Here is a 13,449-nt window from a genome sequence, read left to right on the forward strand (position 1 = left end):
TCAGTTCTCTTATTTTGACTAAAGTGTAGCAGAAGTCATTTTTCCCCCTGGTCTGTTAATCGGCTGCTTCTGCTACATTGTTTCAGGAGTCACAACCAGAAATGCAGATAATATGGTCAGATAGATACTGCGTTCAATAGCAATTACATTTACAAAGAACTTTAAAACTTAGAAAATAGTTAATCGATTTATATTTGAATGCTTAGAAATGCTACTAAGCAAATGAGTTCCATCTCTTTCTGCAAATCTTAGGTAAAACCAGAAGAAGTGGGGGCTAGATTGTGCAGTTTGAGAGAGTTTTAAATTTTATAGAATATTTTTAACTATTAGTGGCTGAGGCCCTATCAAAGAGCAGCTTTCTTATATATGCAAACTGCATCACTTGTGCATTAAAGAGGTTGTTCACCTTAAAGTTAACTTTTAGGGGTTTGTTTTTTAAAGTCTGAATGCCAAAAATTTGATTAAATCAAATATAGAGGGAAAAAACCTCGAATTTTTCGTGATTTATTAAACCCCGAGAATGGAAAAAGACCTACCGCAGTTGTATACAAGTTAATGGGACAAGTCCCTATCCTATTTGGAAGTTTCTGTTGTCTGTGCTAGAATTAGCCCGAAAATCCGACTATTTCAGGATTTTTGGGCACAAATCTGAAAATTTTAGACTTTTCAGGAAAAGCCCAAAAAATCTAACGTTTTTTAATAATAGTAGAAAGAGGGAGAGAAGACGCGCTCTATTTTTCAAAAAGTAAAGATAGCAGCACCTCAATAAATGGATCCACCAATCCTTGTATGAGTTAAAAAGCAAAAGAGGGTTTTCGGTGCGCTTACTAATCAGGGATTACAAAAACCTTTTTTACGTTCAGTAAAGAGAGTCCTGTGCTTGACTCCAGATAGATTCACCGGGGATCGTTGAAAAATAACTGCTACAGGCTTCAGTTGATTTGATCGGCGTGGTAACCTTGTCCCTGATCTGATTAAATCGTCCTTTTTTAATAATAAATAAAGTCCAGTCATGTATTTTTGTTTGGTTGGACTTTTGTATATTAACCCTTTAAGTGCCAGCAGAATTTCACATTTTGGTTACGCGAAATGCCAGCCGTTTTTGAAACATTTTGTGCTCTCTCACTTTAGGGGCATTTTCTGAGGGGAAACCTATAGTTTACCTAGGAAAACTATACATTGTTTTTTTCGGTAGAAACTGAGCTTTCTAAATCTGCCTGAGTTTTCATGTATTTCCACCTGTGCAAAAAAATTTATAGTGCTAAATACCAAAAAAAAAAGAAAAATTACCATTTTTCTTCGTATATCAATTTATACCAGAAAAATATTTCATTTTACGGATGAAAATCCAACTGATTTGGAAAGCCTTATGTCTCTCGAACGTGCCAATACCAGATATGTATAGTTTTAGGGAGATTTAGGACTTCTGTACCTCAAAAACTCCCGGCAGTATATTGCCGAATTTTGAAAGCACTAAGGCAGAAAACGGCATGCTTTAGATTCCAAGGCAAAAACTCCTGAAACCGTAGGTTTACCCCAGAAAACCATACATTTTTGAAAAGTACACATTCTGCCGATTACAAAATGGGTAACTATGTCTCTCTACTCCCAACTACCAAACATAAAAGCTTGTCTGAACATAGCGGTTCTTCAAAAAAAAATTCAAAATTCTGAAAAATCATTTCAAAGGTTTTATTTTGCTGCTCCGCATATCCCAAACTATATTAGGTACCAAGAAAAAGCACCTGAAATATGATTGCCAGGGGTCCACTGAACAGTTTGATACCCATTATGCATAGGTTTACCAAAGTATCTGGCATTTAGAGACACCAATATGAAGTTAGCACATCCAAATTGATCAGGACTTTACTTCAGCTACTGAGAAATCAACACATTGACTGCATTTTTTTGGGGTAAAAACACAGAAATATATGTTTACCCCCAAAACCCATATATTTTTGGAAAGTACACATTCTACCGAATCTAAAATGGGTACCCATGCCTTTCTGCTCCAAACTACTGAGTCGCAAGGCTTTCCCACAATTGTCGGTTTTGGTGAAATATGTGAAAATTGCCTCAAACCTTCAACTTCTCAGCACCATATCACCCATGTATCGTTATGCACCAAGAAAAAGCACCCTAAATATGATTGCCAGGGTTCCTCCAAACAGTTTGGTGGCCATTGTTCATAGGTTTACCAAAGTATCTGGCATTTAGAGGCCCCAAAATGAAGTTAGCGCATACAAACAGTCCCGTGGGTAACTTCAGCTAATGAAAAATCAACACATTGACTGCATTTTTGTGGGGTAAAAACACAGAAATATATGTTTACCCCCAAAACCCATATATTTTTGGAAAGTACACATTCTACCGAATCTAAAATGGGTACCCATGCCTTTCTGCTCCAAACTACTGAGTCGCAAGGCTTTCCCACAATTGTCGGTTTTGGTGAAATATGTGAAAATTGCCTCAAACCTTCAACTTCTCAGCACCATATCACCCATGTATCGTTATGCACCAAGAAAAAGCACCCTAAATATGATTGCCAGGGTTCCTCCAAACAGTTTGGTGGCCATTGTTTATAGGTTTACCAAAGTATCTGGCATTTAGAGGCCCCAAAATGAAGTTAGCGCATACAAACAGTCCCGTGGGTAACTTCAGCTAATGAAAAATCAACACATTGACTGCATTTTTGTGGGGTAAAAACACAGAAATATATGTTTACCCCCAAAACCTATATATTTTTGGAAAGTACACATTCTACCGAATCTAAAATGGGTACCCATGCCTTTCTGCTCCAAACTACTGAGTCGCAAGGCTTTCCAACAATTGTCGGTTTTGGTGAAATATCTGAAAATTGCCTCAAAGCTTCAACTTCTCAGCACCATATCACCCATGTATCGTTACGCACCAAGATAAAGCACCCTAAATATGATTGCCAGGGTTCCTCCAAACAGTTTGGTGGCCATTGTTCCTAGGTTTACCAAAGTATCTGGCATTTAGAGGCCCCAAAATGAAGTTAGCGCATACAAACAGTCCCGTGGGTAACTTCAGCTAATGAAAAATCAACACATTGACTGCATTTTTGTGGGGTAAAAACACAGAAATATATGTTTACCCCCAAAACCCATATATTTTTGGAAAGTACACATTCTACCGAATCTAAAATGGGTACCCATGCCTTTCTGCTCCAAACTACTGAGTCGCAAGGCTTTCCCACAATTGTCGGTTTTGGTGAAATATCTGAAAATTGCCTCAAAGCTTCAACTTCTCAGTACCATATCACCCATGTATCGTTACGCACCAAGAAAAAGCACCCTAAATATGATTGCCAGGGTTCCTCCAAACAGTTTGGTGGCCATTGTTCATAGGTTTACCAAAGTATCTGGCATTTAGAGGCCCCAAAATGAAGTTAGCGCATACAAACAGTCCCGTGGGTAACTTCAGCTAATGAAAAATCAACACATTGACTGCATTTTTGTGGGGTAAAAACACAGAAATATATGTTTACCCCCCAAACCAATATATTTTTGGAAAGTACACATTCTACCGAATCTAAAATGGGTACCCATGCCTTTCTGCTCCAAACTACTGAGTTGCAAGGCTTTCCCACAATTGTCGGTTTTGGTGAAATATCTGAAAATTGCCTCAAAGCTTCAACTTCTCAGCACCATATCACCCATGTATCGTTACGCACCAAGAAAAAGCACCCTAAATATGATTGCCAGGGTTCCTCCAAACAGTTTGGTGGCCATTGTTCATAGGTTTACCAAAGTATCTGGCATTTAGAGGCCTCAAAATGAAGTTAGCGCAGACAAATAGTCCTGTAGGTAACTTCATCTAATGAGAAATCAACACATTGACTGCATTTTTGTGGGGTAAAAACACAGAAATATATGTTTACCCCCCAAACCCATATATTTTTGGAAAGTACACATTCTACTGAATCTAAAATGGGTACCCATGCCTTTCTGCTCCAAACTACTGAGTCGCAAGGCTTTCCCAAAGTTGTCAGTTTTGGTGAAATATCTGAAAATTGCCTCAAAGCTTCAACTTCCCAGCACTATATCACCCATGTATCATTACGTACTAAGAAAAAGCACCCTAAATATGATTGCCAGGGTTCCTCTGAACATTTTGGTGGCCATTGTTCATAAGTTTACCAAAGTATCTGGCATTTAGAGGCCCCAAAATGAAGTTAGCGCATACAAACAGTTCCGTGGGTAACTTCAGCTAATGAAAAATCAACACATTGACTGCATTTTTGTGGGGTAAAAACACAGAAATATATGTTTGCCCCCCAAAACCCATATAGTTTTGGAAAGTACACATTCTACCGAATCTAAAATGGGTACCCATGCCTTTCTGCTCCAAACTACTGAGTCGCAAGGCTTTGCCAAATTTGGCGGTTTTGGTGAAATATCTGGAAATTGCCTCAAAGCTTCAACTTTCCAGCATCGTATTGTCCATGTATCATTACCAGCATAAAGCATCCTAAATATAAACATAGGGGTCTACTAAACAGTTTGATGCCCAATGTGCATAGATATACCAAACTTTGTGGCGCACAGAGACCCCCAAATGACAATATGTATAGACATTTTCACGGCTGACGCGCTTGCTGCTTCAATATAACCACCTGGTGTGTGTATTATGCGACATTAGACCACCTAACAGTACAGAGACCCCAGAAAACCATATATTTTCAGAAAGTACACATTCTGACGAATCCAATATGGGTAAATAAGTGTTTCTACTGCAAACTGCCAAACTGCAAAGCAATGCTGAAAATAACAGTTTTTATCAAATTTCAGAAAATCGTCACAAAGCTTGAATTCTACCCCATTATATGCCACACATTTCGTAACTTATCAGCATAAAACATCCTAAATATGAACGCCAGGGGTCTACTGAACACTTTGATGCCCAATATGCATAGATATACCAAACTATGTGGCGCACAGAGACCCCCAAATGACAATAGTGTATATACATTTTCACGGCTGACGCGCTGGCTGCTGCAATATAAGCACCTGGTGTGTGTATTATGCAACATTAGACCCCCCTAACAGTACAGAGACCCCAGAAAACCATATATTTTCAGAAAGTACACATTCTGACGAATCCAATATGGGTAAATAAGTGTTTCTACTGCAAACTGCCAAACTGCAAAGCAATGCTGAACATAACGGTTTTTATCAAATTTCTGAAAATCGTCACAAAGCTTGAATTTTACCCCATTATATGCCACACATTTCGTAACGTATCAGCATAAAACATCCTAAATATGAACGCCAGGGGTCTACTGAACACTTTGATGCCCAATATGCATAGATATACCAAACTATGTGGCGCACAGAGACCCCCAAATGACAATAGTGTATATACATTTTCACGGCTGACACGCTGGCTGCTGCAATATGAGCACCTGGTGTGTGTATTATGCGACATTAGACCCCCTAACAGTACAGAGACCCCAGAAAACCATATATTTTCAGAAAGTACACATTCTGACGAATCCAATATGGGTAAATAAGTGTTTCTACTGCAAACTGCCAAACTGCAAAGCAATGCTGAACATAACGGTTTTTATCAAATTTCGGAAAATCGTCACAAAGCTTGAATTCTACCCCATTATATGCCACACATTTCGTAACTTATCAGCATAAAACATCCTAAATATGAACGCCAGGGGTCTACTGAACACTTTGATGCCCAATATGCATAGATATACCAAACTATGTGGCGCACAGAGACCCCCAAATGACAATAGTGTATATACATTTTCACGGCTGGCGCGCTGGCTGCTGCAATATGAGCACCTGGTGTGTGTATTATGCGACATTAGACCCCCCTAACAGTACAGAGACCCCAGAAAACCATATATTTTCAGAAAGTACACATTCTGACGAATCCAATATGGGTAAATAAGTGTTTCTACTGCAAACTGTCAAACTGCAAAGCAATGCTGAACATAACGGTTTTTATCAAATTTCGGAAAATCGTCACAAAGCTTGAATTCTACCCCATTATATGCCACACATTTCGTAACTTATCAGCATAAAACATCCTAAATATGAATGCCAGGGGTCTACTGAACACTTTGATGCCCAGTATGCATAGATATACCAAACTATGTGGCGCACAGAGACCCCCAAATGACAATAGTGTATATACATTTTCACGGCTGATGCGCTGGCTGCTGCAATATAAGCACCTGGTGTGTGTATTATGCAACATTAGACCCCCCTAACAGTACAGAGACCCCAGAAAACCATATATTTTCAGAAAGTACACATTCTGACGAATCCAATATGGGTAAATAAGTGTTTCTACTGCAAACTGTCAAACTGCAAAGCAATGCTGAACATAACGGTTTTTATCAAATTTCGGAAAATCGTCACAAAGCTTGAATTCTACCCCATTATATGCCACACATTTCGTAACTTATCAGCATAAAACATCCTAAATATGAACGCCAGGGGTCTACTGAACACTTTGATGCCCAGTATGCATAGATATACCAAACTATGTGGCGCACAGAGACCCCCAAATGGATATATAGTAGAAAAAATTTACAAGGCAAAACAAAATAAGGCAGTAAAGAGTGAAATGCAAAAAAAATCCAATAAAACCACAAAAATCAATGTTTTTTTTCCAGACTAGTGTTATCGGCCGTCAGAATCACAGTTTGAATATTTTAGCTGGGCCAAACAGGTTATACGGCTAGAAACAAGTGAACACAACATACGCAGAGCTGAAAATGCAATAAAATGGCTAAAAATTCAATAAAATGGCTAAAAATGCACCAAAATACCCAAAATTGCAATATAATCACCGAAATAACATACAAAAGGTATTGCACAGTACGGTTAGCGAATACGCTATTCGTAATGGCAATAAAACATTTTTTTCAGCCAAAAAAAGAAACGATGCGATAAGAAAAAAAAAAAAAAAGCCACAATGCCATGTATGTGCGTGTGTACAAATGGTAAATTACATGTTATGTGCGCGTGTGTGCGTGTGCACGTGTGTGTAAGTGCAGTGAGTGTAAGTGACCCCCCCAATCCCCAAAAATGTGTGTGTAAGTGTGAATCTAAGTGTGTATTACTGTAATAAGTGTGTGTTGGTGTGTTTGTGTGTGTAATTGTTGCACTAACCTGAAAAAGTCGCTGGAGACTGTTGCACACGATCAGGAAGAGCCTCTGGAAGAGATCTGCGACGTCATCTGTGTCCCTGTGCTGTGGGGGCGGAGATCTCCGGCGCGGTGTAGGCTGCAGCAGCAGGACACGTAAGTAACACGTGCCTGCTGCTGTTTTTGGGCCCCTGGGCGATCGCGCCCCAGGGGCCACTCGATCCCCTGCTCTGCTCGTTGCCTAGGGGCAGGGGATCGTGAAGGAGCGGAGCGAGCGGCTCTAACAGCCGCTCCTCCGCTCGCAAACCCGGAAGTGCTGCAGAACGTAGAATCTACGATCTGTGGCACTTTGGTCCTTTGATCCACAGAACGTAGATTCTACGTTCTGTGGCACTTAAAGGGTTAAAATGTAGATTTTGCTAAATATGCCCCTTAGTATGTTATATCATACTCTTAGCAATTTTTCAATTGGTCTTCATTATATTTATACTTAACAGTTTTTGAGTTGTTGTCTTCAACTTCTTCCCTGCTGTCAGATGAGCATCAGCAGTCAAAAAAAACTATTACTATGTCAAACTACAATTTTATAGCTATTGCTACTTTTCATTACTTATCTTTCTATCAAGCCCTCTAATATTCATATTTCAGTCTCTCTTTTAAACCACTGCCAGGCTGCTAAGCTACACTGCACCCTAGCAAACAGAAAGCTGCTAAAATTCCAAACTAGCGAGCTTCAAAAAATAGGCATAGGCATCAGTCACTCCCACTGCCTACTACAGTGCTTGATATGCATAAACAAGCACAGAAGATCATTTAGAACAGGAAAGGACTGCTACCCATATGTATTCATTCACTAGGTCCTCAAAATGAGATGTTTTACAGCTGCACTATATTCTGGGTAAATGTAGCCAAAGTCCAACAGGAACTAGAAGGGCTTGCAGTCATTAGGCTTTGGTGGACTTCAGAACACTGTTTATTGTTCCATCACTACAGCCTCGTGAATCCATGTGTAGACCATAAAACAAGCACAGATGCAGGAAAGTGTGACAGCTTAACAAATACACAGAGATGGGGGGCAGTGTATCAAAACTTGCAGCGACCAATTTACTAATTACTAATATTCTTACAGCCCATTGGATACAGGTCTGGACTGAGAATCAAAATAGGCCCTGTCATTTCAGGTACACAGAGGCCCAATCAGCCCACACTGAGGCCCACAAAGCCCTCACCAGCCCACTAAATAATGTCTTTCTATGGCACCGTATAGCAGCCCATCTAGCATTTGCCAGAACCCAAAAAATGCCAGTCTGGCCCTGATTGGATACCATGGGTTACTACACATATGGGGGAATGTAACATGTTTCGGTAGCACAAAAAACCATTGTGAACATTAACAATCAAGATTTTCATAGTTTGCATTCTTTTTAACCGATTAAGACCTCAGCAACTTCCTTGCAAAGTTTGCAAATCAATGACTTTTTCAAACTTGTAGTGTAATAAAATTTTGCAAAGCAAATTATTTAATGAACCTCCAGAGGAGGCATTAACACTAATCTTTGCGTATCGATAGTGAGTGATGCAATATTCGCAAGCAAATGATTTTACTAAACATTCGCAAAAATACAATTTAAAACATCACTTTCGATTAATTACATTGCCCTTTAGAGGACCATTTATCAACATACTCATTTTAGTGGCTTTAGAGGGTTTTGAAAACACAAATAAACTAATTTTCTCTAAAATCATTATAATTTATCAAAAGATCCAAAAATAAAAAGCACAAACGCAAAAAATAAATAAAAAAAAAGATCCAAATACAAAAAAAAAACTTCAAAAATCTCTAATTATTTTAGTTTTTCGGGAACTTACTTTACTTATCTATGGCCCACACCCTCCTTGACATTAAAGTAGTTATTTATCAAAGGTCGTATATGTTTTTATACTTCGAATTAACTCACAACTCGAATGGAAAAGCCTTGAATGGAAAAAACTCAATTCTGGGAGTTTGAGTTGCAAAACCCGAAAACTCAAATGAATCGAGTTTTTGGTGAAAAGAAATTCAAATTGCTCGACTGATCAAGTTTTTGGCCAAAACTCTCCCAAAAAACTTGAACATCATGCAAAATGGTTCAAAATGGTTCAAATGGTTCAAAATAGTTCAAGGGACCTCTGCCATTGATCTCAACAGATTTTAGATGGTGTATTTTCGGATTCAAGCTATTTCCAGGTTCAGGGTATAATAGATCTGGAAAAATGTGTTTTTTTCCAAAAAACACGAAAAATTATTATTTTTTTTAATCCGAAAAAGTAATTTTTGACCAAAATCATCAACTCAAAAACTCAAATTAGCTTGGAAAACAAAACTCGAACCTTAATGAATAACTCATATGGCTCTTTAAATAAAATAGTGTGGCACAGTATCTGAACAGACCCTGGAATGTCTGAATGTCTCTCCCCAAATGTTATCTAAAACAGTGCAGATGTGAAGACTGTTTTCTTCCTAAAAGGCCAGTAAAAGTTCCGACGAGCCATTACCTGTAATAAAAGGGGTTAGGCAGCATGTGAGTTTCTTGTCCCGGACGAAGGACCAGAATTGAGGGATGAGCTTGTGCAGTTTAGAGAGCTGAGAAAAAAAAGCAACAGAATGTGAATTTCCTTAATGTTTGCTGAGGCATTGTCCAAGGGCATGTTTAATATATAGTATATTATAGACTACAGAACAGTTCACTCTCTTTCTGTTTTTGCTAACAATCACCCTGCTGCACCCCTGTTTTTTTTTTCTCCCTAAGTGTGGTCATGATAACCTAGGTGGCACAAGAATAGCCCGACATGGCTTTAAACCCTGGATCGTTACCCTGCCCTGCAAGTGGTTTCTCTCCCCTGGTGAGCGCAGTGTCAGCAGCATATTCGGCGCCTTAGAGGCTACCATGACTGCTATTGAGGTAATTGGGCTCCTTTGCGGTGGTGGGGAGCTGTTGGTGGCTCCCCACTCCTCAGTGCCCCTCACCTTGTATGCCCTAAAGAGGTGCAAGCTTTGACACCTTGAAGGGTTGCTATCGGATGCATGCTGGGTTACGTGCAGTTCTTCACGGGTTGCCTAGCAACGCTCGTGCCGCTCCTCACAGAGGAGTCTTGGCACAGAAGAGTGACTGCATTTGGGTAATTGGGCTTCGTTGCGGAAGTGGGGAGCTGTTGGTCTCAGTGGCTCCCCACTCTGCAGTGCCCCTCATCTCGTCTGCCCAAAAGCGCTACGGCCGTTGGTACCTTGAAGGGTTGCCACCGGCTGCACTCTGGGTTACGTGCAGGTCCTCACGGGTTGCCTCACAGAGGAGTTCCGTGCACTTCCGGTCCACCAATACAGGGAGAAGGACGGGTCGATCGCTGGGCTCTAATTATTGTTGCCACCATAGGCAGGGCCGCCATCAGGGGGGGACAGGGGGGACAAGCGTACCGGGCCCGGGCATGAAGGGGGGCCCGGCAGCGCTGCATTTTTTGAAGATCCGGGCCCCCCTTACGAGCGCCCGAGCCGTACGTCCTCCCTCTGCGTTGCCGAATGCGGAAGTGCCGAAAAGCCGAAGCCGATGCGCCGAAAAGACCCGAAGTCACGGAAAAAGCCGAAGTCACGAAGCGCCGAAAAGACCCGAAGTCACGAAAACAGCCGAAGCCGAAGTCCTGAAGCAGCGCAAAGACCCGAAGTCACGAAAACAGCCGAAATTGAAGTCCTGAAGCGGTGAAAAGACCCGAAGTCACGAAAGGAGGCGAAGTTGAAGTACTGAAGCCATGAGTTCAATCCTACTGAACACCAGTTTGTGTTTTTTTTTTTTTTTTTAATCCCCTGGCCACCAATGTATTATTTTAATATTCTATAGGCCCCTGCCAACAATCTTTTTTTTAAAACATTTTTTTTGGGGCCCCAATTTTTTTTTAACTCGTAAGGGGCCCCTTGCCACCATTGTTTTTTTTTGGTTTTTATAAAAAAAAAAAAAACTTAATTTTCTTTTTGGTGGCCCCAAATTTTTTTAACTTGTAAGGGGGCCCCTGCCACCAGTTTTTTTGTGTTTTTTTCAAAAAAAAAATTATTTTTTTTTCAAATTTTTTTTGGGGCCCCAATTTGTTTTTAACTTATAAAACTTAAAAAAACACCTGCCACCAATGTTTTTAAAAAAAAAAAAAAAAAAATTGTAATTTTTTTTTTTTGGGGCCCCAATTTTTTATAAGGGGGCCCTGACCATCAATAGCTTTTTACAACTTGTGTGGTGGGGGTTACTTTTTTAGCGCTGCGATGTGGAGTGGGCGGGATATGGGGTGGAGCTTGGTCGTCAGTGTTGTCGGGGCCCAGGGGGCCCCAAAAAATTTGTTGTACGGGGCCCCGTGATTTCTAATGGCGGCCCTGACCATAGGGTTACCCCAGACTACACCAGGGTAAGCATATCTATCGTCTTTCATGTAAAACTGATACTTTTGCAGCGCATTGTGTTTGTTTGCTTATTTGTTTATACAGTTAATGATGACTGACAGGCACCTGGGTACAGGTGTTGTGGCGCCATTTGTAACCTATTTAAGTTTTATTACACTTGTGCACTGTTCTACCCTGACGAAGGCTCCTGTGTGGAGCCGAAACGTTGGACCACAAATAAAATCTCCACTTTATTTGCCATATTGACCTGCTGTGAATTATTGCCTTGGAGTGCTGTCAACCCTTGCAGCCTTTTATATATATATATATATATATATATATATATATATATATATATATACAGTATATATATATATATATATATATATATATATATATATATATATATATATATATATATATATATAAGCATTCACAAAGTACCTGCACTCCTTCCTTGTTGGTCGAATGCGGGTGCTTGGTCAATCAGCGTATACAATGTTCAAAGTGGACCAGCACACCAAAGTTTTCAATCCAAAGAGTTTTATTTCAACATCACAGGACACATGAGTGATGTTGAAATAAAACTCTTTTGATTGAAAACTTCGGTGTGCTGGTCCACTTTGAACATTATATATATATATATATATATATATATATATATATATATATATATATATATAATATCAATAATCACAAACCGCACTCCAAGGACTTCAAATAAACACAAAAAAAAAAGTTTATTTCAACGTTTCAGCTCCTCTACTCGAGCCATCTTCAGGAAAAGTTTTGTATGACATTTTTTAACCTGCACCTAGGCATTGATGTTTTTGTGGCTTGAGTGCACTCATTTTGGAGAAACTATATATATATATATATATATATATATATATATATATATATATATATATATATATATATATATATATATATATATATATATATATATATATATATATAGTCAACTACAAGAGGTCCTCTGCACTCAACCCATTATCAATATATTTAAGACAGAGCCCTTGTTTGATATATATATATATATATATATATATATATATATATATATATATATATATATATATGTTGTAGCTCCCACCCTTCCCAACTATAGTCAGGTGATCCCACTGGTGTCTAATAAAAGGGCAGCCAAGTATGGAGGTTTACTTTGAAAGCAGCAAGTTAAGTTGCAGGTAAAACCAAGTCCCTTTGTAAAATGTATAATGAAGCAATAGAATTCTTAATGAATCAGATAAAATTGAGCATAGGACCGGCCAGATATGGGATGACTTTGACGTAGTTGGCCAGCTTAAATATATTGCAATATATGGACAAACAATCCCTGTTTTGTTTAAAGGGTAAGGCATTTTTCAGTAGCAGTATGCACAAAATGTCTCTGTCTTAAATATATTGATAATGGGTTGAGTGCAGAGGACTCTTGTATTTGACTATATATATATATATATATATATATATATATATATATATATATATATATATATATATATAAGATATATATAAGAATAGCCTCAAGGCATAGTGAAAAACATTGAGAAAACTCCAGATCCCATGTACTCAGGATAACAGATCCTGTACCTATCTGTATTACTCAATTATTTTTTGCCTGTGTAAGCTACCTGACAAAATATACAATGAATGTGACATTGCTTAAGGCTGTTTAATATTTGGAAACGGTTTGATAGAAAGGTAGGAAATTGTCTAGGTTGCTGAGTAAGCGTTACATTAAACAAGAAAAAAAGATCACTCTAGCTAGATTATCTTAAGGTAGTGTATTAGCTAAACGAAAAACATTCATTTCCAATAGACTTTGTTTAGCCTGAAAATATAACCACTTTTTTACCCTTTAAATTTTTACATATTTTATCATATTTTCTTGCTTTTTGTTCTTCCCAAATTCCAC

Source organism: Xenopus laevis, chromosome 6L, assembly GCF_017654675.1.
Source record: "Xenopus laevis strain J_2021 chromosome 6L, Xenopus_laevis_v10.1, whole genome shotgun sequence".
In the NCBI taxonomy this organism is placed as follows: domain Eukaryota; kingdom Metazoa; phylum Chordata; class Amphibia; order Anura; family Pipidae; genus Xenopus; species Xenopus laevis.